The sequence below is a fragment of the Loxodonta africana genome, chromosome 15, assembly GCF_030014295.1.
Source record: "Loxodonta africana isolate mLoxAfr1 chromosome 15, mLoxAfr1.hap2, whole genome shotgun sequence".
Classification (NCBI taxonomy): domain Eukaryota; kingdom Metazoa; phylum Chordata; class Mammalia; order Proboscidea; family Elephantidae; genus Loxodonta; species Loxodonta africana.
In genome coordinates, this window is record NC_087356.1 from 18299050 (window position 1) to 18323255 (window position 24206).

Consider the following 24206-nt stretch of genomic DNA (forward strand, 5'->3'; position numbering starts at 1 on the left):
CATTTCTTTCCCAAGGACTAGAACTGCCGGCTGGCCTACGACACAGCCCCCCACTTTGTCCCAAGAGTGATGGAGGCTTCATGCTATCATTTGTGTCTCATTTGTATTCCATTCATGTATCTCTGGGGAGAGGGCCCTTTGAGATTTCTTCTGGCTCTGCTTCAAACTCCATAATAGCAATGGATCCATGCTTCTTAATACAGCAAGGGCAGGTGGCAGCAAGCCAAAGTGGCCTCTGCAAAATGCACGTGCAGGAGTGACTCTTTCAGCATGCATTAAAAATCAGGAGCCAGCCAGGACAAAAGCACAGACTGACAGTGTGCCCCCAAAAGGGTGCCTGCACCAAGGTTTTGTTTTAAAAAAAAAAAAAAAGCATTTTCTTTTCTGTTGAATTGAGTTAATGTTCTGTGCTAGCTTTTGTTCCTAGGGGCACGTGTGTGTGTGTGTGTGGATATTTACGTAAATGGGCACACAGCTAGTTGCTCACACAGCTGCTGGCTGAAAAAATCACACGGCAAGTTATAGAAATGAAACCTGGAGTATTAAGAGGGAAGCTGAGACAGGGTCCCTAAAGGTTATCAAGAACAAATGAAGTGGCCCGGGCTTTGTTAATAGCTTGTCTCATCTCATGATTTAAAAATATATTTGTGTCAATAAAGACATATCCAAGAGAGTTCATGAAGTGCCTATCTGGATGGTTTGGTTTTGTAATATGGATTTACTTCAAACCCAAGGTGTTACTAAGAAGTGCTAATAGTGATTTAGAGCCCCGGTGGGGCAGTGGTTAAGTGCTACGACTGTCAACCAAAAAGTCAGCCGTTGGAATCCACCAGCTGCTCTTTGGAAAGCCTATGGGGCAGTTCTACTCTGTCCTATAGGGTTTCTGTGAGTTGGAATCAACTCAACGACAATAGGTTAATACTGATTTGAATGTGGGATAAAAAACAAAAAATACCAGTTGCTGTTTAGTTGATTCTGACTCATGGCAACCCCATGTGTGCGAAGTAGAACTGTGCTCCATAGGGTGTTCAAGGCCATGAACTTCTGCAAGCAGATCACCAAGCTTTTCTTCCAAGACACCTCTGGGTGGGTTCTAACTGCCAACCTTTTGGTTAGTAATCAAGTGCTTAACTTTTTGCACCACCCAGGGACTCTGTGGATGTGGAATAGGGTCCATTATTCTAGGGTGTGGGATCACAACATTAGTACCACATAAAGCCATACTCTATTTTATAAGCCATTGTCTCTCATTATACGTAATAGGTAATTTCCCAGGAATCTGTGTATAAATTAAATATTTTTAAATAAAATCATGTTTCGATTGCTCTAAAAGAATTAACATTTTTGCAGCAAAACACTCCTTTTTGAAACATAAAAGGCAGAGCTGTAAGTTAGGAACGAGAGAGTGCTTGGCCTGGTCATTTTTCCACTGAGGGCTCAGTTTTCTCAGCTACAAGATGGGCGGATGAGTGCAATCAAAGAACTCCAAGATCCCTTTCTGACTTTGTCGTTCTAGGTTCTAAGAATTGCCTCGTAACTTGAATAATCACCTCATAATGTGTCCATCATCTTTTTAAATCCGAGGGCTTTACGCTCAGCTGCCTTAAGAGGGATTTACTAGAACTGGTACTAACAGGTTGTCTGAATTTATTATTTATTCCATTACTCTTTTGGGATGAAGTGGAATGATTTATAAGTGATGAGGTTATAAAAGCACACATGGACAGACAGGAAGACAAGGACAGGAAGAGAGGTAGTGAGACATGTCAGCATTTCCCCAGACAGCTCGATCCTGGAAAGCAAGAGTGGAGTCCCCTTCATTCACTCACAGCTCACATACACTGGCCTGGGAGCATTGTACACCAGCCATGAGGTAAAGCCATGAGCCTTTCCTGGGACCCAGCAGGCCACACTCACAAGAAGCTGTCCAGCAGGTATCTATGCAGGAGAGTCTGTGAACTGTGTGAATTACAGGAAGTGAATCCACAGGGTCAGCACTATATTGGACAACATTCTGTTGTGATCCGTAGAGTTTTCATTGGCTAATATTTGGAAGCAGATCACCAGGCCTTTCTTCCTTGTCTGCCTTAGTCTGGAAGTGCCACTGAAACCTGCCCACCATGGGTGACCATGCTAGTATTTGAAGTACCAGTGGCATAGCTTCCAGCATCACAGCAACATGCAAGCCACCACAGTACGACAAACTGACAGATGGGTGGTAGACTCGTCTATACATAATATCAAAAAGTTTTCTTTTTAATTTTTGTATAACCATTTTTTAAAATGATCACTCTCTTATAAATTGTTTTAGCAAACTTTTATATTAGAAAACACAGATCTGCCATATTTTTACCTATGTAGTTTTGGCTAAATTGATGTAGGTAAATACCACAAAAGAGTGGGATATAATCCTGAAAAACACTATAAAATGTCAAACTTCTCTGGACACCTCATTATCTATCAAAAGTTGGAAGGCTAGGGATCAAGAGCCACCATGTGATATTCTTATGTGAACAAAACAATAACTAACCCCCAAACTCTGTGACAAAATCATCAAAACCCAGATCTGAATATGGGAAAAGTAGAGCTGTAAAGAGAAGGGTGTAGAAAAGATGGTAGGAAGTTGTTGAAGGCAAACCTACTTGTTCAATAATATTTATACAGACACAAATAGTAGTAACCACCTGAGGAAGACTAGAAACTATTTCAGTGCCACTTTAGGGTCGCTATGCGTCAGAATTTTTTTTTTTTTTTTTTTTTATGCGTCAGAATCGACTTGATAGCAACGGGTTTCATTTGGTTTGGTGCACTGCTGTGAGTCCACACTAGAAAATATAAATGATACTCAGGTCATCTTGTAAACTGAATGCATTTAGTGTAAACTGAACTGTCATGGATTGAATTGTGTCCCCCCAAAATATGTGTCAACTTGGTTAGGCCATGACTCCCAATATTGATTGTGTGGTTGTCCTCCATTTTGTGATTGTAATTTTATGGTAAAGAGAATTAGGGTGGGATTGTAACACCATTACCCAGGTCACATCCATGATCCAATGCAAAAGGGAGTTTCTATGGGGTGCGGCCTACACCATCTTTTACCTCTCAAGAGATAAAAAGGAAAGGGAAGGGAGCAGAGAAGGAGGACCTCATACCATGAAGAAAGCACCGCTGGGAGCAGAGCATGTCCTTTAGACCTGAGGTCCCTGAGCCAAAAAGCTCCTATTCCAGGGGAAGATTGATGAGAAGACCAACAGAGAGAAGCCTTCCTCTGGAGCTGATGCCCTGAAGCTGGACTTTTAGCCTACTTTACTGTAAAGAAATCAATTTCTCTTTGTTAAAACCACCCACTTGTGGTATTTCTGTTATAGCAGCACTAGATGACCAAGACATGAACCCTTTTGGCTGAGGGTCCATTTCTACACCTGCCTTATAGTCTTGTTCTCAAGCTATTAGGACATGGCCCATGAAGGAGTGGCTGGGATGCAGATGGGATTAGTATGCTCTGAGCTAACTCTCCTCCTGTCTTTCTGTAGATGCATCCTGAGTTGACTTTCTTTCCCTGTCTCTCAGCACTAGTTAGAGCTGTGTTTTGCTCTTGGATCCATTCTTCCTCCTTCAAATCCTAAGAAAGCACAACTCAAAAAGGGATTGTGAGCTCTTGCTGCTATTGACCTCTGAGCAGAAAAGGTGACCTAATATAATTAATGAGCTCAGTTGGACTTTGCCCGTGGCCTAGAGGATGTTGTGGGTTCCCAGAACATTTAGAGGAGGAATGGCAAGAGACCCAGCATGCTTGGATGGCTGTTTGACCTCCTGGAAATATCTAGGCTTGGCGGAGGTACCCTATCCCAGCAGGATCGCCTGTCATGGAGTGTCAGAGACATGCTGAAGGGGACGGCCACCCATCCACTCACAAAGAGTAACTCCACCTCTCTGCTAGGTGCATGTCTCCTCTGATTCAAGGACAACCTTGCTTAATGTGGCAAAACCTGAGTTAGCAGGGTAAATGGGCTTAAATGGGATGCAGCGAGGGGCTTAGCCAAGATGGAGATGGCATGGACCATGACCAGCCCAGCACTCCAGCGTGGAAAGACTGCCATTTTTATCCAAGTCATACTGAGTTTAGATTGTAACTATTATACTCTTGGTAAACTGTGTACTGTTCACGTCACTGTACAAATTCAGTTCTTCTCAACAAGCTTTTCTTTCTTTTGAGAAGCATCCTTGGTGAAGGGAGGTCTCTGAGCTGGAAGGCGGAGGCCCTGGACAGATGTACTGGCTGTGTCTGGACAGTAGTGCCTTGTCTGGCTGAATCCAGGGCTCAGCTTGCCAAGTTATGCCACGGCCCAGGGCTGAGTCAGCAGGGGGAAGGAGCACCTTTGTGTAATTGGTTTACCTTTTTTCAAGTTTGCACAAAGCTCCTTAAGTGCTAGAGGTATGTAGCCACCATCTGACTGAGGAGGAGCCAGGAGCCATATGCAGTGGCCTCTTGGTCCTCAACATGGGTAGCTTATGGGCACACCTGAACACAGCCTATTCTCGTTATGTTGCCACTAGCCACTTGTCTTAGGCTGAGTTCTCTAGAGCAGTAAAACTAGTGAAGTGTATATATATATATATATATCCAAACCAAACCAAACCCAGTGCTGTCGAGTCGATTCCGACTCATAGCGACCCTATGGGACAGGGTAGAACTGCCCCATAGAGTTTCCAAGGAGCACATGGCAGATTCGAAATGCTGACCCTTTAGTTAGCAGCTGTAGCACTTAACCACTATGCCACCAGGGTTTCCATATATATATATATACACATGTGTATATATATGTACATATAGAGAGAGAGAGAGATTTATTTCAAGGAAATGGCTCATGCATTTGTGTAGGCTCGCAAGTTCCAAATTCATGGGTCAGAAGTCAAGCTGGAGGCCTCTGACTCACATGGCTGCAGGCACTGACAAACTCAAAATCTGCAGGTCAGAGAGCAAGCTGCTAGCTCAGGTCCCAAGAACTGAAGGTCAGAGGATGACGAGTTGGATGCAGGATCCAGAGAGAGCAAGCTTTGCCAGAACACCTATATATACTATATGCAAGGCCACACCCCTAAGGAAACTCCCCTTTTAACTGATTGGCTGCTCACATCAGATCACAAAATAGAGGGTGATTACAAAATATCTGCCAAACCATTGAGTATCATGGCCTAGCCTAGTTGACACATAACCTTAACCATCACACCACTCTTGCACCTGAACGTTCAGTAACAAAACCTTGGCCTTCAAGAATCGGTGTGAATAACTGTGCTGGTTTAATTGCTCTTAATGATGTGCGACGCTCCCTCCAACATAGTCTCGGGGGATGAACCCTCTACCAAGAGAAGACTCAGAAGACCTGAATTTAAACCTGACTCTGTCCCTAAAAGCTGTTTGATCTAGTTTGATTAACTTTCCAGATCCTTAGTTTCTTTACCTGTAAAATGGGGGATTATCCTGAGGATTAAATGAGAGAATGTTCTGGAGAACATTTCGTGACTTGTAATATCCTGAACAAAGGTTAGGAGTGATCATTATTCTCCATGAACGCTTGGCCTCTGATTCACCTCTGCATGAGAAACCAGATGTTCTTGTTCCCATTTTGTGCAGCAGTTACTTCAAAGTCTCGGTAAGTCGGCTTCATGCTGCTGGTGCAACACGCTGGAGGGAGGCCGCACTGTGAGCTTGCTTCTGCTTTTTTTCTTTTCTGGTGAGGGGGTAGTGAACTTTCTTAGAGATAAATAACACTGCTCATGGGAATTTCAGAAAGAAAACCTTCTGGATACCATAAAAAAACTTAGCTTTGTGAAGTTGAATACCCATGAAAAGTAAAAAGGCAAAAAGAGTGGGGGACAACGCAAGTCAGGAATCTGAATCTCCTTAAATGGATTTCAAGATATTTTTGTTTGCTTATAAATGATAAGAATGGACATCTGAGTCAGACTGAGACAAAGCACAATCTCCTGGACCGTGTGCTTCCAACTTCAGACTGCCACCTTAGCACTACGGAACTCCTTCAGACCAACCTCTCTTTCGAGTCTTTCTCCACACCATAATAACCCTCTCAACTATTAAAGTCCTTAACAGGTGGACCCACAACTGTGTTTACAGGTAGGTGGGATAGGGAGTAATTGAACTTAAGAAATTTCCCCACCCCAAAATATCTCCCTAAGTATCCCGTTGTTAATGACTGAAATCCTGTTAAATGAAAACCCACTGCTATTCAGTCGATTCTGACTTAGAGTGACCTTATTAAAAAAAAAAACAAACCAAACCCACTGCTCTATAGGACAGAGTACAACTGCCACATAGGGTTTCCAGGGCTGTAATCTTCATGGAAGCAGGCTGCCACATCATTCCCTTGTGGAGCGGCTGGTGGGGTTGAACTGCCGACCTTTCCATTAGCAGCCAAACACTTTAACCGCTGTACCACCAGGTCCCCTTAAAATTCTGTTACTAGCCACTAATTCCTTTAGATTAAGATATTATTCCTCTATTAAATCTCAAGTAATCCCTGGAGGAGTAACATATTAAACTATTAGTTTGTCTTTTATACCTTAGCGTGAAAGACTTAATTCAGAGGTTAGCAAACTTATTCTGTAAAGACTCAGAGAGTAAATACTGAGCAGGCAATATGATCACTAATATCACACACAAGTAAAATTTTGCTGAAGATCATTCAAAAGTGGTTGCAGCAGTACAGCAACAGCAATTTGCCAGAAGTTGAAGCTGGATCCAGACGAGGAGTTGGAATGAGGGATATCATTGCTGTTGTCAGATGGAGCTTGGCTGACGGCAGAGAATACCATAAAGATGTTAACCTGTGTTTTATTAACTATGCAAAGGCATTCGACTGTGTGGATCATAACAAATTATAAATAACATTGTAAAGAATAGGAATTCCAGAACACTCAACTGTGCTCATGAGGAACCTGTGCACAGACCACGAGGCAATTGTTCGAACAGAACAAGGGGCTACTGCACGGTTTAAAATCAGGAAAGGTGTGTATCGGGCTTGTATTCTTTCACTATGCTTATTCAATCTGTACACTGACCAAATAATCCAAGAAGATGGATTATATGAAGAACTCGACATCAGGATTGGTGGAACACTCATTAAACAACCTGCGTTATGCAGATGTCGCAACCTTGCTTGCTGAAAGTGAAGAAGACTTGAAGCACTTACTGATGAACATCAAAGACCACAGCCTTCAGTATGCATTACACCTCAACATAAAGAAAACAAAATCCTCACAATTGGACCAATAAGCAACATTATGATAAACAAAGAAAAGATTGAAATTGTCAAATATTTCATTTTACTTGGATCCACAATCAATGCCCATGGAAGTATCAGTGAGGAAATTAAACGACATATTGAACTGGGCAAATCCACTGCAAAAGACTTCTTTAAAGGGTTAAAAAGCAAAGATGTCACTTTGAGGACTAAGGTGTGCCTGACCCAAGCCATGGAATTTCCAATCGCCTCATATGCATGTGAAAGCTGGACAATGAATAAGGAAGACCGAAGAAGAACTGATGGCTTTGAATTATGGTGCTGGTGAAGAGTATTGAATATACCACCGACTGCCAAAAGAACAAAATCTGTTTTGGAAGACGTACAGCCAGAGTGCCACTTGGAAGTGAGGATGGCGAGACTTGTCTCACATACTTTGGGCATATTATCAGAGGGATCAGTCCTTAAAGAAGGACATCATGCTTGGTAAAGTGGAGGGTCAGTGAAAAAGAGGAAGACCCTCAATGAGATGAATTGGCACAGTTGGCTGCAACAATGGCCTCAAGCATAACAACGGTTGTGAGGATGGCATAGGACCAAGCAGTGTTTCATTCTATTGTACACAGGGTCGCTGAGTCAGAACCGACTCAACAGCACCTAACAACAACAACAGCAGCTTCCTAAACTATAAGAAAATGAATTATGTTCTCTAAAACCACCCACTTGTGGTATTTCTGTTGTAGCAACACTGAGAACCTAAGAGAGACTTTGTTCCAGGAGCAGGGCTGGATTTGAGCTTTGACATTACTCTCTCTCTTGCCCAGTCCTTCCTGTGACAGGCAGTGCAACGTGGAAGATAGCAAATTTGGAATTAGGAACGGAGCCTGCAGCCATGGTCTAGTCAAGCTGGAGTCGTAATGACAGCTCTGAGAAGGCTAAAACTGACCACTAGGATGGGGAGGGGAAGGGCACTGGGGTCGTTGAATTGGTGCCTTCATTCTACTCTGAGGCATGCTGGCTTCTCTCCATATTTGGGAAGAGGCCAATGCCTTGGAGACAGTGTAATTATCTTTTATACATTCATAGGGAAGTTTATTTTTGGTAAAGACACTCCAACTGGAATATACTTGATTGGTTTACATTGGAAAATGATTTGGGCTTCATCATCCAAATTACATTAAAAATGCTGAAATGCCTTCCAGTTATTATCTAAGTCTAGCCGACTTCTTACTGAATCAGGGATGTGTAGTAACATCCAGATTCCTGGCTCTGCATGTATATTGTGCCCCTAAATATGTATTAATAAGAGAAGAACTTTCCTTTTGAAAGGGACTATAGGGTCGCCATGAGTCAGAATTGGCTCGACAGCAATGGGTTTTTGGTATTAGCATTCAGTAGGAGGTTTATACACGGACCCCTTTCCTCTTTGTGCAGAACGTCATGAGAGATCTGAACACAGAGATGACAGAAGAACCGCACCATTTGTGCTGTGCACAGCCAGACTTGGAGGAAGGGGAGGCGCTGCCCCCAATTTAGAGCCCCAGGAGAGTGGCCCTGGAGGAAATACCCCCTCTCCACTTCCCTAGGAGAAAGCAGTGTCCAGTAGGCCCCACCTGCTGGCCTGGATCTGAGGCTGGCTCTGCCTGGAAACCTTGTTCAATCAAAGCAGGGACTATGGTGGTGGTGGCTGGATCAGCCACCTCGACATCACCTGAGAGCTTGTTAGAAATGCAGACTCTTAGGTTTCAAACCAGAATCTGCTTTTTTAGCAAGATCCCAAGTGATTTATATGTGTAATAAAGTTTGAAAAGCACGCTTTTGTTAGCGATCTGAGGCCTACTGGTCTTTCAATGCTCACCATTTAAATACTAGGCCCTGATCCACCTTTCCACCTATTCTGAATCAGATATCCCAGAATAACACTGCTCTACCTCCCAACGGTAACATCTCCATCCTGCTCCCCACAATTGGAGGCCCTTGATATCCCCACCTGTCAAAAGTTCCCCTATTTGGGCATGGCTTTCTAGTCTCAGCCCCTCCCCAGGAGTTCTTTGTTCCTGCCAGCTGTCTTCCCTCTGCGCACCCGCTTTGGGTTCCATATGCCAAGCATGGGAAGGGAGTGACTGGAACTTCCTCTTCCACGTAGACTTGGACAAATTCAAACACTGATGAGCTCAGTTCAGAGAGGAAGTAGGACTAGCTGAGAGATTCAGGGAACAGAGGGTCAGTTTCTGGGTGACCCACTTTCCAAGTGACCTGAAGTCAACACATCACCTCTATCTAAGCCCCCATTGTTGATGGGAAAGCTACCTTTGAACACCTTCTGTGAAACCCATTAAACCAACTTGGAATCTTAAAAGTTCTCTATACATTTGCTTCTGAGGCCAATTTAACCAGGAATACATGGCCAGCAAAGAGTTTCAGTGTTGATTTTACTAAAAGTCTAATAGCCCCTTTTGTTTTTGTTAAGCATGGAAGCCATTAACCTATCATTATAGGATATCCCCATGCCATGGAGTCGAATTGTTAATTGAATGGTATGCCTTTAATAGATTAGTCAGTAATTATAAAAGCTATTTTCAAAACCCCAAATTTGATCATTCCAAAAGAAGGAGGATTTCTCACCACAAAAACCAGCTTTAGGCTTGGACAGCAATTACTCACAATTCCTTTCCTGGCATTATGACTATAGGGGTAGACAGTGGATTGGTTCCAAAAATAATCTCAAGCTTTTTCCTCTTAAAGTATGTCCATTTCTAGGCTTATCTCTCCTGTCTCCAGAAGGGGAGAATGTAGAGCACAAGCTGCACAGTTGCCTCCAGCCTGCAATTTGCCGAAGGCCATTTCCTTGACAGGTCTGAATTACCACATGGTTAATTTCACTGCTCTGGAATCCAGATGGACTAAATGGATGTCAATAGTTATGCAGATTTACTTGAGCAAAGTAAAGGAGTTACACAAATAAGCCGATTTACACATGTTGGAATACCCCAGGGCCCTGGCGGGGAAGTGGTTAAGTGTTCAGTTGCTAAAAAAAAAAAGGTCAGCAGTTGGAATCTACCAGTCACTCCTCGGAGGCCCTATGGGGCGGTCCTACCCTGTCCTGTGGGGCTGTCCTGAGTTGGCGTTGCCTTCGACAGCAGTGGGTTTGGCTTTTGGTTTTTTGGAAACACTCCACGATACTGTAGTGTACAATCCTGTTGTTGTTAGTTGTCGTGGAGTCAGTTCTGACTCATGCAGGCCTCGTGAACAACAGAGCCAAACACGGCCTGATCCTGCACCATCTCTGTGGTGGTCGGCACGCTCACGTTCACTGTCGTAGCCTCTCTGTATTTTGAGCACCTTCCAACCTGCGGAGTTCATCTTCCAGCACAGTATTGGACAATATTCTGTTGTAATCCACAAGGCTGGCAGTTGGAATCCACCACCTGTTCCTTGGAAACTCTATAGGGCAGTTCTGCTCTGTCCTATAGGGTTGCTATGAGTCGGAATTGACTCAAGGGCAACGGGTTTGGGTTTGTTTGTTTTTTTTTTCTGCATCAAGAATGATGAGGCAAGATATAAACATGAAACTTTAACTCTTGTTAATTTTTCAAGCTATTCCCATCTTCCTAAGGATTGATTAGGGAAGAAACTACCATTTTTGATTTTCCATTCTGTGCCCAATATCCTCAGAATCAGAAAGGTATTTCTTTAAAGTATAACTTTTTATAGTACAATAAAAAATTTAACACCAATTTGAGTTGCTAATTTGTCACAAGGAAATACATAATTAATTACCAAATTAATTGTAACCCCATGACTGCTGCAGAGGCCTGTAAGTTCATTTCACCCGAATTCAGGGAGGAAGTAGGATCAGCTGGGATTGAGAAGGTGGTAGGAAACTTGGCCGCTGAGTGGGTCTTAAAGGGTACATAGTGGGAGTCCTAGTTTGAACCTAAACTGTTTCTGACAGTAGGACTTGGATATTTCTGAGCACGTCTGATAAGCCAGGGAGGAAGCAGTTCTTGGATGTCCACTGCATGAGTAAGTTTTCAAGGGTGCCTCTTTGGGGGACAAGGTACTGGAAGGGCAACATGGGGTCTGGTGAGTCCCTCCCTCCCCTCAGACAACAGATTCCTGTCTGAGGCTTTGGAAAGAAGGCAGATGCCAAAGGAGCTGCTTTCAGGAGGAATCTGAGTCACAGGGCTATGAGTAAAAATGAGTAATGTCCCCTGAAGTCCAGGGAGTGAAGGCTGACCCAGAGGGAGAAGAAGAGCACCTTCTCCTCTTCTGCATAGAACAGTGTAGCATCTGTTCCTGAACACTCCAGTGGCCACAGTGCTGGGACCTTGAGGGCTACAGCCTTGGGGGCATCAGGACAAAGGACATTGTGGTATTTATGGTGGGCATGGGCAGGAGTGGTGGCCTTGGTTAGAAGCATAAGCATGGGCGGAGCAAGGATGGCTAGAGCTAGAGAGAAAGAGCATGGCACGTACCATGTGTTTGTGGCATGTTTGTGAGTGCATGTGAGACATTCTCTGGGGTGAAATTTCTGGGTGTTACTTTGAGGGATCCTAGAGGCCGAGCACCACTCAGGCAGGACCAGGTGTGATATTGTTATTGTTGTTAGCTGCTGTTGACTTGGCCCCGGACTTATGGAGACCCCATGCACAATGGAAGTAACGCGGTTGCCATGTAGGGAGCTGCTATTGCTGTGATCCACAGGCCGAGGAGGCCAGAGAAACAAGTTACAGAGTTCAAATGGAGATATTTGAAGAGAAGTGTTGGCCACACACTGTGGTGAAAGGATGTGAGCAAAAGGCTGGCCGCAGGAACGAGCACATCATATTCTAGGGACAGTTTGGCTGAAAAGGAAAGGTCTTGTAGGGGGTGATGGGAAACAAAGGTGCAGAGAAAGAGGGTGGCCTGAAGAGGAAGGCCCTGAACGTCTGGCGAAGGGGGTTGCCATGGGAGGCTGATCAGAAAGAGGGTGAGGCTACAATAGCAGGGTCTGGGAGGATTCACCTGGCCAGGGGGTTCAGCAGAAGTTCTCAAACTTGCTTTTAGTAGTAGAAACATTTTTGGAAATGAAATCTAATGAGGCTGCTTTCTAGATCTGTGGTAAATGAGACCAGAGTGGTAGAAAGAGAGAAAGATGCAGAAAAAGATGCAGCCCAGTGTACAGGGTGATGCCCCAGGGGTGAGTTCTCAGTGGTGGAGTAACTGGTGATTGGAAGTTTTTTCTTCCAACCTGTAATTCCTAATTTTCTATAATAAACATTTACTAAGTTTGTAATTAAAAAAAAAAATCAAAGCTATTTTTAAAACTAAAACAATTCATTCCTTTGTTTTAGAATGAGTTCCTAGCCTACCTCCTCAGAAAAAAAACTTTTCTTGTTACTTTGGATCTCACAGACTTCCTTCTACCACATCTTGCCTGCTCTCTGATGATTGTGGAATTGTGGATAGATTCACAAAACCACCTGTTAATGTATGTTAATGTCGTCTGTGCAATTAGTTTATAAACTTGGCAAGGTCAGCTTGTCTTAATCTGTGTATCCTTCCCGTGTATCAGTAGGTGCTCAATTAATGCTTATTACCTGAGGAAAAGTTCTGTTGTGGAACTAAGAGAGTAATCATTAAAGTCCTGTTTGGGGCGTGGTCTAAAGCTTTGGGAATTTTTGCATCTATCTTTAATGTCGAGTTGTTTCTGAGTCAATGACTGGATTCTTTCCGCTGTCTGCAGTGCCATGAGTATTGTTACAGTTTTGGTCCTAGCCAAAAGAGACCACACCTCAAGAGATTCATCCATTTACTCAGGAGAGCTTAATCTTTAACTGTCTGGGTTAGGAGAGGTCACAGAAAAGAGTGTTGCAGGCTGACTGCTAATATAGTTCAGGCTTGAGGAAATGCCAGGATTATGGGTAACATGTACCAAGCGTTACTCCCGGCTTCTAGCCTGACAGATGTGCGTCTGGTCATAGGTATTTTCAAGTCACACCACTGCCTGCCCACACAAAGCTGTTTTGCTCTTTCACTCTTTTTCCTCTCCCTCTCTCTCTCACACATACAAACACACACACAACCCTCAATGTTGTGGTTTCTCTTTCAATAAGCCTTTGGTTTTATAAATCTGCATGTTTCATTGGGGGGCAGTGGTGGTTCAGCGGGCTGAAATGAATTCCCACCTTCCATGTGGGAGACCTGGGTTTGATTCCGGCCAATTCACCTCAGGTGCAGCCACCACCCATCTGTCAGTGGAGGCTTGCATGTTGCTGTGATGCTGAACAGGTTTCAGAGGAGCTTCCAGGCTAAGACAGACTAGAAAGAAAGGCCTGGTGACCTACTTCTGAAAATCAGCCAGTGAAAAAACCCTATGGATCACAGCAGTTGGACCGACCAATCATGGGGATGGTGCAGCATGTCATTCTGTTGTACACAGGGTCACCAGGAGTCGAGAGCTAAATCAACAGCAGCTGCAACATGTTTTGTTAAATTCTAGTCCATTTTGGATCATTGAACTCTGAGAGGTTTTTCTCTATCTCTAGTTCTTGGGTCTTCTGATATGTGCCTAAGGAGAAACAATCAACAAACAGAAACAAAGGAACAAATGGCAAAATCAAGGCCCTGAGGCCTTCACGTTGAAGTCATTTATTATGTAACAACAACAACAAAAAAAGAGTCCTAAGCAACTGGAGAAGAGGAAGGCATATTGTTGACTTAATCTCTTAAATATTAATAACAGTTTGAAGGCAGGTGTGATGACAAATTAGGGAGTAATAGCGCTAACTCTTCATATGAATATCTGACCTATTACCACCACTGGGTTTAATGTGACTCATCCAGTCTCGGTCACGGTCATCACGTTGCCCGTATTGTGCAATCTAGATCAGTTTTGCAATGGCTGAAGACAACAAAGGACTAAAACCAAGGAGTTCCAGTACAGAGAAAGGAAATGAGGCTTCCTGCCTGCTGAAGCCACTCACCCAAAGAAAAACAGGATTAAATGGAATGAAAGGTGTTTCTCTCAGATTGGCCCCAAGCTTCTTCTGTTTCCTTATAGCCTTAGGCTGCTGGGTCTAGCCTTTAGGATGCTATGACCCAGAGTGTCTAAAGGGAATTAGCTGTATCCTCCCATAAGCTGCTACCAAACCAGGGACAGAGGACACTCATCTACTTGGATGTACAGGATCATCTAATCATGAGCTCAGTAGTTTGCCTATTGTCCACCTCTGGAAGCCAGCCAAGGCTAACCAACCTGAGATGTCAACCTGAGGACTCTGAGGGACAGTCCAGGTGAGCTCTGAGGCTCACCTCAGTTCCCTCAGTGGAAATTGGCCTTATGGGTGGGCCCTAGACAAATTCTGAATACTGGGGTTATCTCTAGAACCACTGTTGGCCCTCCCTTCTGTGAACCAATGAGTTGAGACTGGGCTCTGAGATGTTCTCGCTTTCCTTCTCTTGGGTCTCCTCACTGTTGTCTCTTCATTCCTGCTGCTAAAACCTAGCCCAGGGGTTATTATCTTGCATTTGAACCAGAACAGAAAGCAGTTTCTATCTCATGGGCCAATTCAAATTAATTGGTAGTGGCTTGGAGCACTATGTTGAGATGGATTTTGAGTTTAGTAGGAAAGAGGGTGGCTGTCCATTAATAGTGATTGCCATGGGCACCGGAGGGAAATTGTGGCATTTGCAAATACAGTCTGTGTATTTGCTCATTTTGATCTGATCCATTACATTAGTCAGCTAAGTGGCGTACCTACTTCTACTTTCTTCCAGAAAAATAAGATTAATCTTCCAGAACCATCATTTAACAATGGCCTTATGGAAAAAAAAACTTTAAGCCCACTCCACTTTAGTCACAGGCCTGTTCCACGTGTGTGTGTGTGTGTGTGTGTGTAGATTTGACGTGTTGAACACTAATGATCAAAGACCAGATGAGTTGTAGGAAGATATCAAGGACATCATACATGAAGAAAGCAAGAGATCATTAAAAAGACAGGAAAGAAAGAAAAGTCCAAAATGGATGTCAGAAGAGACTCTAAAACTTGTTCTTGAATGTAGCCTCACTAAAGCAAATGGAAGAAATGATGAAGTAAAAGAGCTGAACAGAAGATTTCAAAGGGCAGCTTGAGAAGACAAAGTAAAGTATTATAATGAAATGTGCAAAGACCTGGAGTTAGAAAACCAACAGGAAAGAACACATTCAGCATTTCCTAAGCTGAAAGAACTGAAGAAAAAATTCAAGCGTTGGGTTGCATTTTTTAAGGATTCTCTGGGGATAGGCAAAATACTTAATGATGCAAGAAGCATCAAAAGCAGATGGAGGGGTGGGTAGGGTCAAGATAACAGAGTAGTCAGATGCTTCCTGTGGTCCCTCTTACAACAAAGACCTGAAAAAAAACAAACGAATCAATTACTAGCTAGGAGTCCTGAACATCAAAGGCAAAGTTGAGGAATCAGGCTGAGTGGCAGGGAGAGGGAGAAACGGTTCAGAAGCAGTGAGGAGTTGGCAAAACTGACCTAGTGGGAATTGGCCGCAAGCACAGCAAGGCAGGCAGAGGCATTTGGGATGCATTTTCCACATTGGGAGAGGCTGAACGGCAGAGAGTCTGCTCAACCCTCCAGAATAAGGGGGAAGCAGCCCTCAACTGGCAAACTATAAGTACCTACGTTTAACCTATCGCAATCCAAAAATACCCCTTTGGGAAAAACCTCCCTCCCGCTTATCTGCTCCCTTCTTGATCTGCACTGGGTCCCAGCTGGCTGCATCCCCTGGGCCAGAAGAAGAACCTTGCACTTGCCCTGAGCCATTCTCCAGGCCTTGGAAAGGGAACAAATTAACAAACAGGGAAAAAATAATCGGCCAGCTCCCCTAAGCTGGGAACTCAGGGCAGAAATGGCTCCTTTGCCCAGGCACAGGCATAAGGGGTCCATGGACTTTGAATGCCTTTCACCCCTGCATAGACCTGTGTGGGCCCATTTCAACAGTGTAGGCCCTCATTCACACAGTACAACAGGGTATACACCTGAAGTCTAACTTCAACAGTTTCAGCTACATGGTGGAGAGGTAGGTTCATGACATTTAACACCCCTTTGCCTATTAAGCAGGGTCCTTACCTACTCACCTCAGGGGCCTGAGGACTGGTGGCTCCACCCACACCACCTAGCCATTGCAACAGGGGTCAAGAATAAGTGGTGCCTCTCAGTCCTTACAACCAACAGCATTGGGTGTCCATAGTCTGGCTGCAAAACCCATCCACCTATGCACTCTAGGGAACAGGGACATGCTTTCTTCACAGATGCTCAGGGGCGGTTGTCAGCCCCCTGCCTTGCTCAGCACGTGACCCCCTACTGCAGCCAGATACCTGTGCCTACACCAATCACCCCTGCTCATCTATGACTGTAGGTGAGAGCCTGCACCACACACTTGGTGACTGACTATCTGGACACCTGAGCTGAATCTATACAAGAAAAGTGAATGGACTTCTAGGCTCACATACCTAGTAACAGCTCTGTCCACTTGGTGACAGGACGTCTGAGCTTCAAAGGCACCAATAATCAAACTAGCTCACTCAAGCAGCCTATCTGGGCATATCAAAACAAAACAAAACAAGAAGCGAGGACACAGTAAGCAAACATAAAATATATAAATACAATACCTTATTTATGGCTCAGAGACAACATTCAATATTAAATCACATAAAGAGACAGACCACGATGGCTTCAGCAAGTTCCGAAATCAAAGAATCAAGAAATCTTCCAGATGAAGAGAATTTCCTGGAATTACCAGAGGTAGAATAAAAAAGATTAATATACAGAACTCTTCAAGAGATCAGGAAGAAGAGGCAAAGCAGAACAAGCCAAGGAATGCAGAAAGCATTAGAGAAACTTAAGCAGATTAGACAAGAGCATAATGATAAGTTTAATAGGCTGCAAGAATCCATAGAGAGACAGCAAACAGAAATTCAGAAGATTAACAATAAAATTTCAAAATTAGACAATTCAATAGAAAGTCATAAGAGCAGAATTGAGGCAATGGAAGTCAGAATTAGTGAGATTGAAGATAAAGCACTTGGCACCAAAATATTTGAGGAAAAATCAGATAAAAGAATTTTAAGAAACGAGCAAACTCTAAGAATTATAAGGGAGACTATCAAGAGGAAAACCCTACAAGTGATTGGAGTACCATAACAGGGCATGATAACATATGAAATACAGAGAGAATTGTTAAAGATTTGCTGGCAGAAAACTTCTCTGATATTGTGAAAGATAAGGAGATATCTATCCAAGATGCTCATCGAACCCCATACAAGGTAGATCCCAAAAGAAAGTCACCAAGACATATTATAATCAAACTTGCCAAAACCAAAGATGAACAGAGAATTTTAAGAGCCGCTAGGAATAAATGAAAAGTTACCTACAAAGGACAGTCAATAAGACTAAGCCTGGACTACCCAGCAGAAACCACGCAGTCAAGAAGACAATGGGATGACATATATAAAGTCTGAGGGAAAAAAAATTGCCAGCCAAGAATTATATATACAGCAAAACTATCTCTCAAATATGATGGCAAAATTAGGACTTTTCCAAATAAACAGAAGTTTAGGGAATTTGCAAAAACCAAACCAAAATTACAAGAAATATTAAAGGGAATCCTCTGGTTAGAAAGTCAATAACATCAGATAACAATCCAAAACTGGAACACAGGACAGAGCAACCAGGTATCAACTCAGATAGGGAAATCACAAAAATAAATGCTCAAAACAGGGAAACAGCGGTGTCTTTATGTAAAAGACGACAACATTAAAATAAAAAAGAGGGACTAAAAAAATGTAGCCATAGATCTTTCATATGGAGGGGAAGTTAAGGTGATATAAAGAAACAAAATATTGGTTTAAACTTAGAAAAATAAGGGTAAATATTAAGGTTGCCACAAAGGAAACTAACAGTCCTACACATCAAAATAAAAAACATAAACGCTCAGCAAATACAAAATCAACAACAATGAAAAAAGAAGAAAAGAATATATATAAAGAAAAATGACTCAGCTCAGAAAATTAAGTGGAACAAAGAAACTGTCAACAACACACAAAAAAAGACATCAAAATGGGACAGCACTAAACTCATACCTATCAATAATTATGCTGAATGTAAATGGACTAAACGCACCAATAAAGAGAAAGAGAATGGCAGAATGGATTAAAAAAAAATGATTTGTCTATATGCTGCCTACAAGAGACACACCTTAGACTTAAAGACAAAAACAAATTAAACCTCAAAGAATGGAAAAAAATATATCAAGCAAACAACAATCAAAAAAGAGCAGGCATGGCAATATTAATTTCTGACAAACTAGGCTTTAAAGTTAAATCTACCACAAAGGATAAGGAAGGACACTATATAATGATTAAAGGGTCAATCCACCAGGAGAACATAACCATAGTAAATAATTACATACCCCACAATGGGGCTCCAAAATACATAAAACAAACTCTAACAACATTGAAAAATGAGATAGGCAGCTCCAGAATAATAGTAGGGGACCAGCACACCACTTTCGGTGAACATCCAGAAAGAAGCTCAATAAAGACACGGAAGATCTAAATGCCACAATCAATCAACTTGACCTCATAGACATACACAGAACATTCCACCCAACAGCAGCCAAGTATATTTCCTTTTCCAACACACATGGAACATTCTTCAGAATAGGAAACGTATTAGGACATAAAGCAAGTCTTAACAGAACCCAAGACATGAAAATATTACAAAGCATTTTTTCTGAACCTAAAGCTATAAAAGTAGAAATCAATAACAGAAAAAGCAAGGGAAAAAAAATCAAACACATGGAAACTGAACAATACCTTGCTCAAAAACTATTGGGTTACAGAAGAAATTAAGGACAGAATAAGAAAATTCTTAGAGTCAAATGAGAATGAAAATACATCCTACCAGAACCTGTGGGACACAGCAAAAGCAGTGCTCAGAGGTCAATTTATAGCAATACATACATCCAAAGGGTAGAAGGGGCCAAAATCAAAGCATTAACCCTACAACTAGAGCAAACAGAAAGACAACAGCAAAAGAAACCTCGGTCACCAGAAGAAAGCAAATAATAAAAATTACAGCAGAATTAAATGAAATAGAGAATAGAAAAACAATCTTTTCTTTGAAAAGATCAAAAAAATTGCTAAACCATTGGCCAAAATGACAAAAGAAAAACAGGAAAGGAAGCAAATAACCTGAATAAGAAATGAGATGGGCGATATCACAACAGACCCCCAACTGAAATTAAAAGAATCATAACAGAATACTATGAAAAATTGCACTCTAACAAATTTGAAAACTTAGAGGAAATGGACAAATTGCTAGAAACACACTACCTACCTAAACTAACACAAACAAAGGTGGAACAACTAAATAAACCTATAGCAAAAGAAGAGATTGAAAAGGTAATTAAAAAACTTCCAACAACAATTTTAAAAAGCCCTGGCCTTGATGGCTTCACTGGAGAATTCTACTAAACTTTCAGAGAAGAGAGAACACTACAACTACTAAAGGTATTTCAGAGCATAGAAAAGGATGGAATACTCCCAAAATCATTCTATGACGCCAGGACAACTCTGATACCAAAACCAAGTAAAGATACCACAGACCAATATCCCTCATGAACTTAGATGCAAAAATCCTCAACAAAATTCTAGGCAATAGAATTCAACAACATATCCAAAAAATAATTCACCACGACCAAGTGGGGTTCATACCAGGTATGCAGGGATGGTTCAACACTAGAAAAACAACCAATGTAATCCATCACATAAATAAAACAAAAGGCAAGAACCACATGATCTTATCGAGTGATGCAGAAAAGGTATTTGACAAAATCCAACACCCATTCATGATAAAAACTCTCAGCAAAATAGGACTAGAAGGGAAAATCCTCAACATAGTCAAAGACAGTTATACAAAGCCAACAGCCAACATCAGCCTAAATGGAGAGAGTCTGAAAGTATTCTTCTTGAGAATGGGAACCAGAAAAGGAAGGCCTTTATCACAGTCTTATTCAGCATTGTGCTGGAGGTCCTAGCCAGAGCAATTAGGCTAGAAAAAGAAATACAGGGCATCCAAATTGGTAAAGAAGTAAAAGTATCCCTATTTGCAGATGACATGATCTTATACACAGAAAACCCTGAAGAATCCACAAGAAAACTACTGGAACTAATAGAAGAGTTCAGCAAAGTATCAGGATACAAGGTAAACATACAAAAATCAGTTGGATTCCTCTACACCAACAAAGAGAACGTCGAAGAAATCACCAAATCAATACCATTTACAATAGACCCCAAGAAGATTAAATAGTTAGGAATAAATCTAACCAGAGATGTAAAAGACCTATAAAAAAAAAGAAAGAAAGAAAGAAAGAAAATTACAAGACACTACTGCAAGAAACCAAAAGAGACCTACATAAGTGGGAAAACATACCTTGCTCGTGGAGAGGAAGACTCAACATTGTGAAAATGTCTATTTACCCAAAGCAATCTACAGATACAATGCAATCCTGATCCAAATTCCAATGGCATTTTTTAATGAGATAGAGAAGCAAATCACCAACTTCATATGGAAAGGTGTATCCCTGGATAAGTAAAGCATCACTGGAGAAGAAGAACGAAGTGGGAGGCCTCACACTACCTGATTTTAAAACCTATTATAACACTACAGTGGTCAAACCAGCCTGGTACTGCTACAACAGCAGATACATAGACCAATGGACAGAATTGAGAGTCCAGACATGAATTCATCCACCTATGAGCAGCTGATATTTGACAAGGGCTGCTGGGGAAAAGACAGTCTCTTTAACAAATGGTGCTGGCGTAACTGGATATCCATCTGCAAAAAAATGAAACAAGACCCATACCTCACATCATGCACAAAAACTAACTCAAAATGGATCAAAGACCTAAATATAAAATCTAAAACAATAAAGATCATGGAAGAAAAAAAAGGGACAACAACAGGAGCCCTAATACACAGCATAAACAGTATATAAAACATTACTAACAGTGCACAAACACCAGAAGAGGAACTAGATAACTGGGAGCTCCTAAAAATAAAACACTTATGCTCCTCCAAAGACTTCACCAAAAGAGTAAAAAGACAACATACAGGCTGGGAAAAATTTTTGGCTACGACAAATTCGATCAGCACCTAATCTCTGAAATCTACAAGATTGGGTAAAGGAGATAAAAAGATACTTCTCCAAAGAAGACATTCAGGCGGTTAACAGGTACATGAGGAAATGTTCACAATCATTAGGCTTTAGAGAAATGCAAATCAAAACTACGATGAGATACCATCTCACCCCAACAAGGCTGGCATTAATCTAAAAAATACAAAATAGTAAATGTTGGAGAAGATGTGGAGAGACTGGAACACTTATACGCTGCTGGTGGGAATGTCAAACGGTACAACCACTTAGGAAATTGATTTGGTGCTTCCTTCAAAAGCTAGAAATAGAACTGTCGTACAATCCAGCAGTCCCACTCGTTGGACTATATCCTAGAGAAATAAAAGCCTTCACACCAATAGATACATGCACACCCATGTTCACTGCAGCACTGCTTACAATAGCAAAGAGATAGAAACAACCAAGGTGCCCATCAACAGAAGAATGGATAAATAAATTATGGTATATTCACATGACGACATACTAGGCAACGATAAAGAACAATGATGAATCCAGGAAACATCTCATAACATGGAGGAATCTAGAAGGCATTATGCTGAGTGAAATCAGTCAGTTGCAAAAGAACAAATATTGCATGAGACCACTATTATAAGAACTCAAGAAAAGGTTTAAACATGAGGGTGGGGAGGGAGGGTGAGGGGTATGCAGTAATTAGATAGCAAACAAGAATTATTTTAGATAAAAGGAAGAGGAAGCCAGCACAACTAGACTAATCTAAAAGCTAAGAAGTTTCCTGAACACAACCAAACACTTCGAGGGACATAGTAGCACAGGTGGGGGTCTGGGGAATATAGTTTCAGGGGACATCTAGATCAACTGGCATAATAAAGTGTATTAAGAAAACGTTCCGCATCCCACTTTGGTGAGTGCCATCTGGGGTCTTAAAAGTTAGCAAGCAGCCATCTAAGATGCATCAGTTGATCTCAACCCACCCGGAGCAAAGGAGAATGAAGCACACCAAAGACACAAGGGATATATGAGCCCAAAAGAAAGAAAGGACCACATAAACCAGAGACTCCATCAGCCTGAGACCGGAAGGCCTAGATGGTACCCAATTACCACTAATGACTTCCCTGACAAGGTACACAACAGAAAATCCCCGATGGAGCAGGAGAACAGTGGGATGCAGACCTCAAATTCTAGTAAAAAGACCAGACTTCATGGTCTGACTGAGACTGGAGGGTTCCCGGAGGTCATGGCCTCCAGACTCTCTGTTAGCCCAAAACTAAAACCATTCCTGGAGCCAACACTTCAAACAAAGATTAGACTGGACTATAAGACATAAAATGATACAGGTGAGGAGTGTGCTCCTTAGCTCAAGTAGACACATGAGAGTATGTGGGCAACTCCTGTCTGGAGGTGAGATGAGAAGGCAGAGGGGGACAGGTGCTGGTTGGATGGACAGGAGAAATAGAGGGTGGAGAGAAGGAGTGTGCTGTCACATTGTAGGGAGAGCAACTGGGGTCACATAACAATGTGTGTATAAGTTTTTGTATGAGAAACTGACTTGAACGGTAAACTTTCACTTAAAGCACGATAAAAAAAAAAAAAAGAATAGCAAGTACGAAAAAATAAAAAGATGGTTGGAATCTCGAATAAATCCACAGAAATCTTTTTTAAAAAAAGCAGATGGAAAGAATACACAGAGTCACTGTACCAAAAAGAACCGGTCGATGTTCAACCATTTCAGGAGCTAGCATATGATCAAGAGCCAATGGTACTGAAGGAAGGAATACAAGCTGCACTGAAGGCACTGGCAAAAAACGTAGCTCCATGAATTGACCAAATACCAGCTGAGATATTTCAACAAACAGATGCAGCATTGGAGGTGCTCACTAGTCTACGCCAAGAAAATTGCAGGACAGTTACCTGGCCAACTGACTGGAAGAGATCCTTATTTGTGTCCATCCCAAAGAAAGGTGATCCAACAGAATGTGGACATTATCGAATACCATTAACATCACACACAAGTAAAATTTTGCTGAATATAATTCAAAAGCAATTGCGTCAGTACATCTACAGGGAACTGCCAGAAATTCAAGCCCAATTCAGAAGAGGACATGGAATAAGGGACAGCATCGCTGATGTCAGATGGATTTTGGCTGAAAGCAGTGAACGCTAGAAAGATGTTTACCTGTGTTTTATTGACTATGCTGACAAATTATGGATAACGTTGCAAAGAATGGGAATTCAAGAACACTTAATTGTGCTCACGCGGTACCTGTACATAGACCAAGCGCAGTCGTTCAAACAGAACAAGGGGATACTGCATGGTTTAAAGTCAGGAAAAGTGTGCTTCAGGGTTGTATCCTTTTACCATACTTATTCAATCTGTGTGCTGAGCAAATAATCTGAGAAGGTGGACTACATGAAGAAGAATGAGGCATCAGGTTTGGTATAAGGCTCATTAACAACCTTCAATATGCAGACGACACAACCTTGCTTGCTGAAAGTGAAGAGGACTTGAAGCACTTACTGATGAAGATCGAAGACCACAGCCTTCAGGATGGATTACACCTCAGCATAAAGGAAACCAAAATCCTCACAACTGGACCAATAAGCCACATTATGATAAAAAGAGAAAAGGCTGAAGTTGTCAAGGATTTCATTTTACTTGGATCTACAACCATTGCCCATGGAAGTAGCAATCAGGAAATCAAACCATGCATTGCATTGGGTAAATCTGCTGCAAAAGACCTCTTTAAAGGGTTAAA

The 24206-nt window shown here is 42.1% G+C and overlaps 1 long non-coding RNA gene across 4 annotated transcripts in view; it reads left to right on the forward strand.

Moving 5' to 3' along the window:
* The window catches only part of LOC135227770 (uncharacterized), a 98319-nt gene that overhangs the window by 55606 nt on the left and 18507 nt on the right, over positions 1 to 24206 (forward strand). Inside the window, exon 4 of one of the 4 annotated variants that reach the window (XR_010317920.1) lies at positions 16 to 23047. The exons of the other annotated variants lie outside the window; for them this stretch is intronic. This is a non-coding gene — a long non-coding RNA (uncharacterized LOC135227770). Of the gene's footprint in view, positions 1 to 15; positions 23048 to 24206 lie in introns of those variants that run through there. 4 annotated transcript variants of the gene reach the window in all.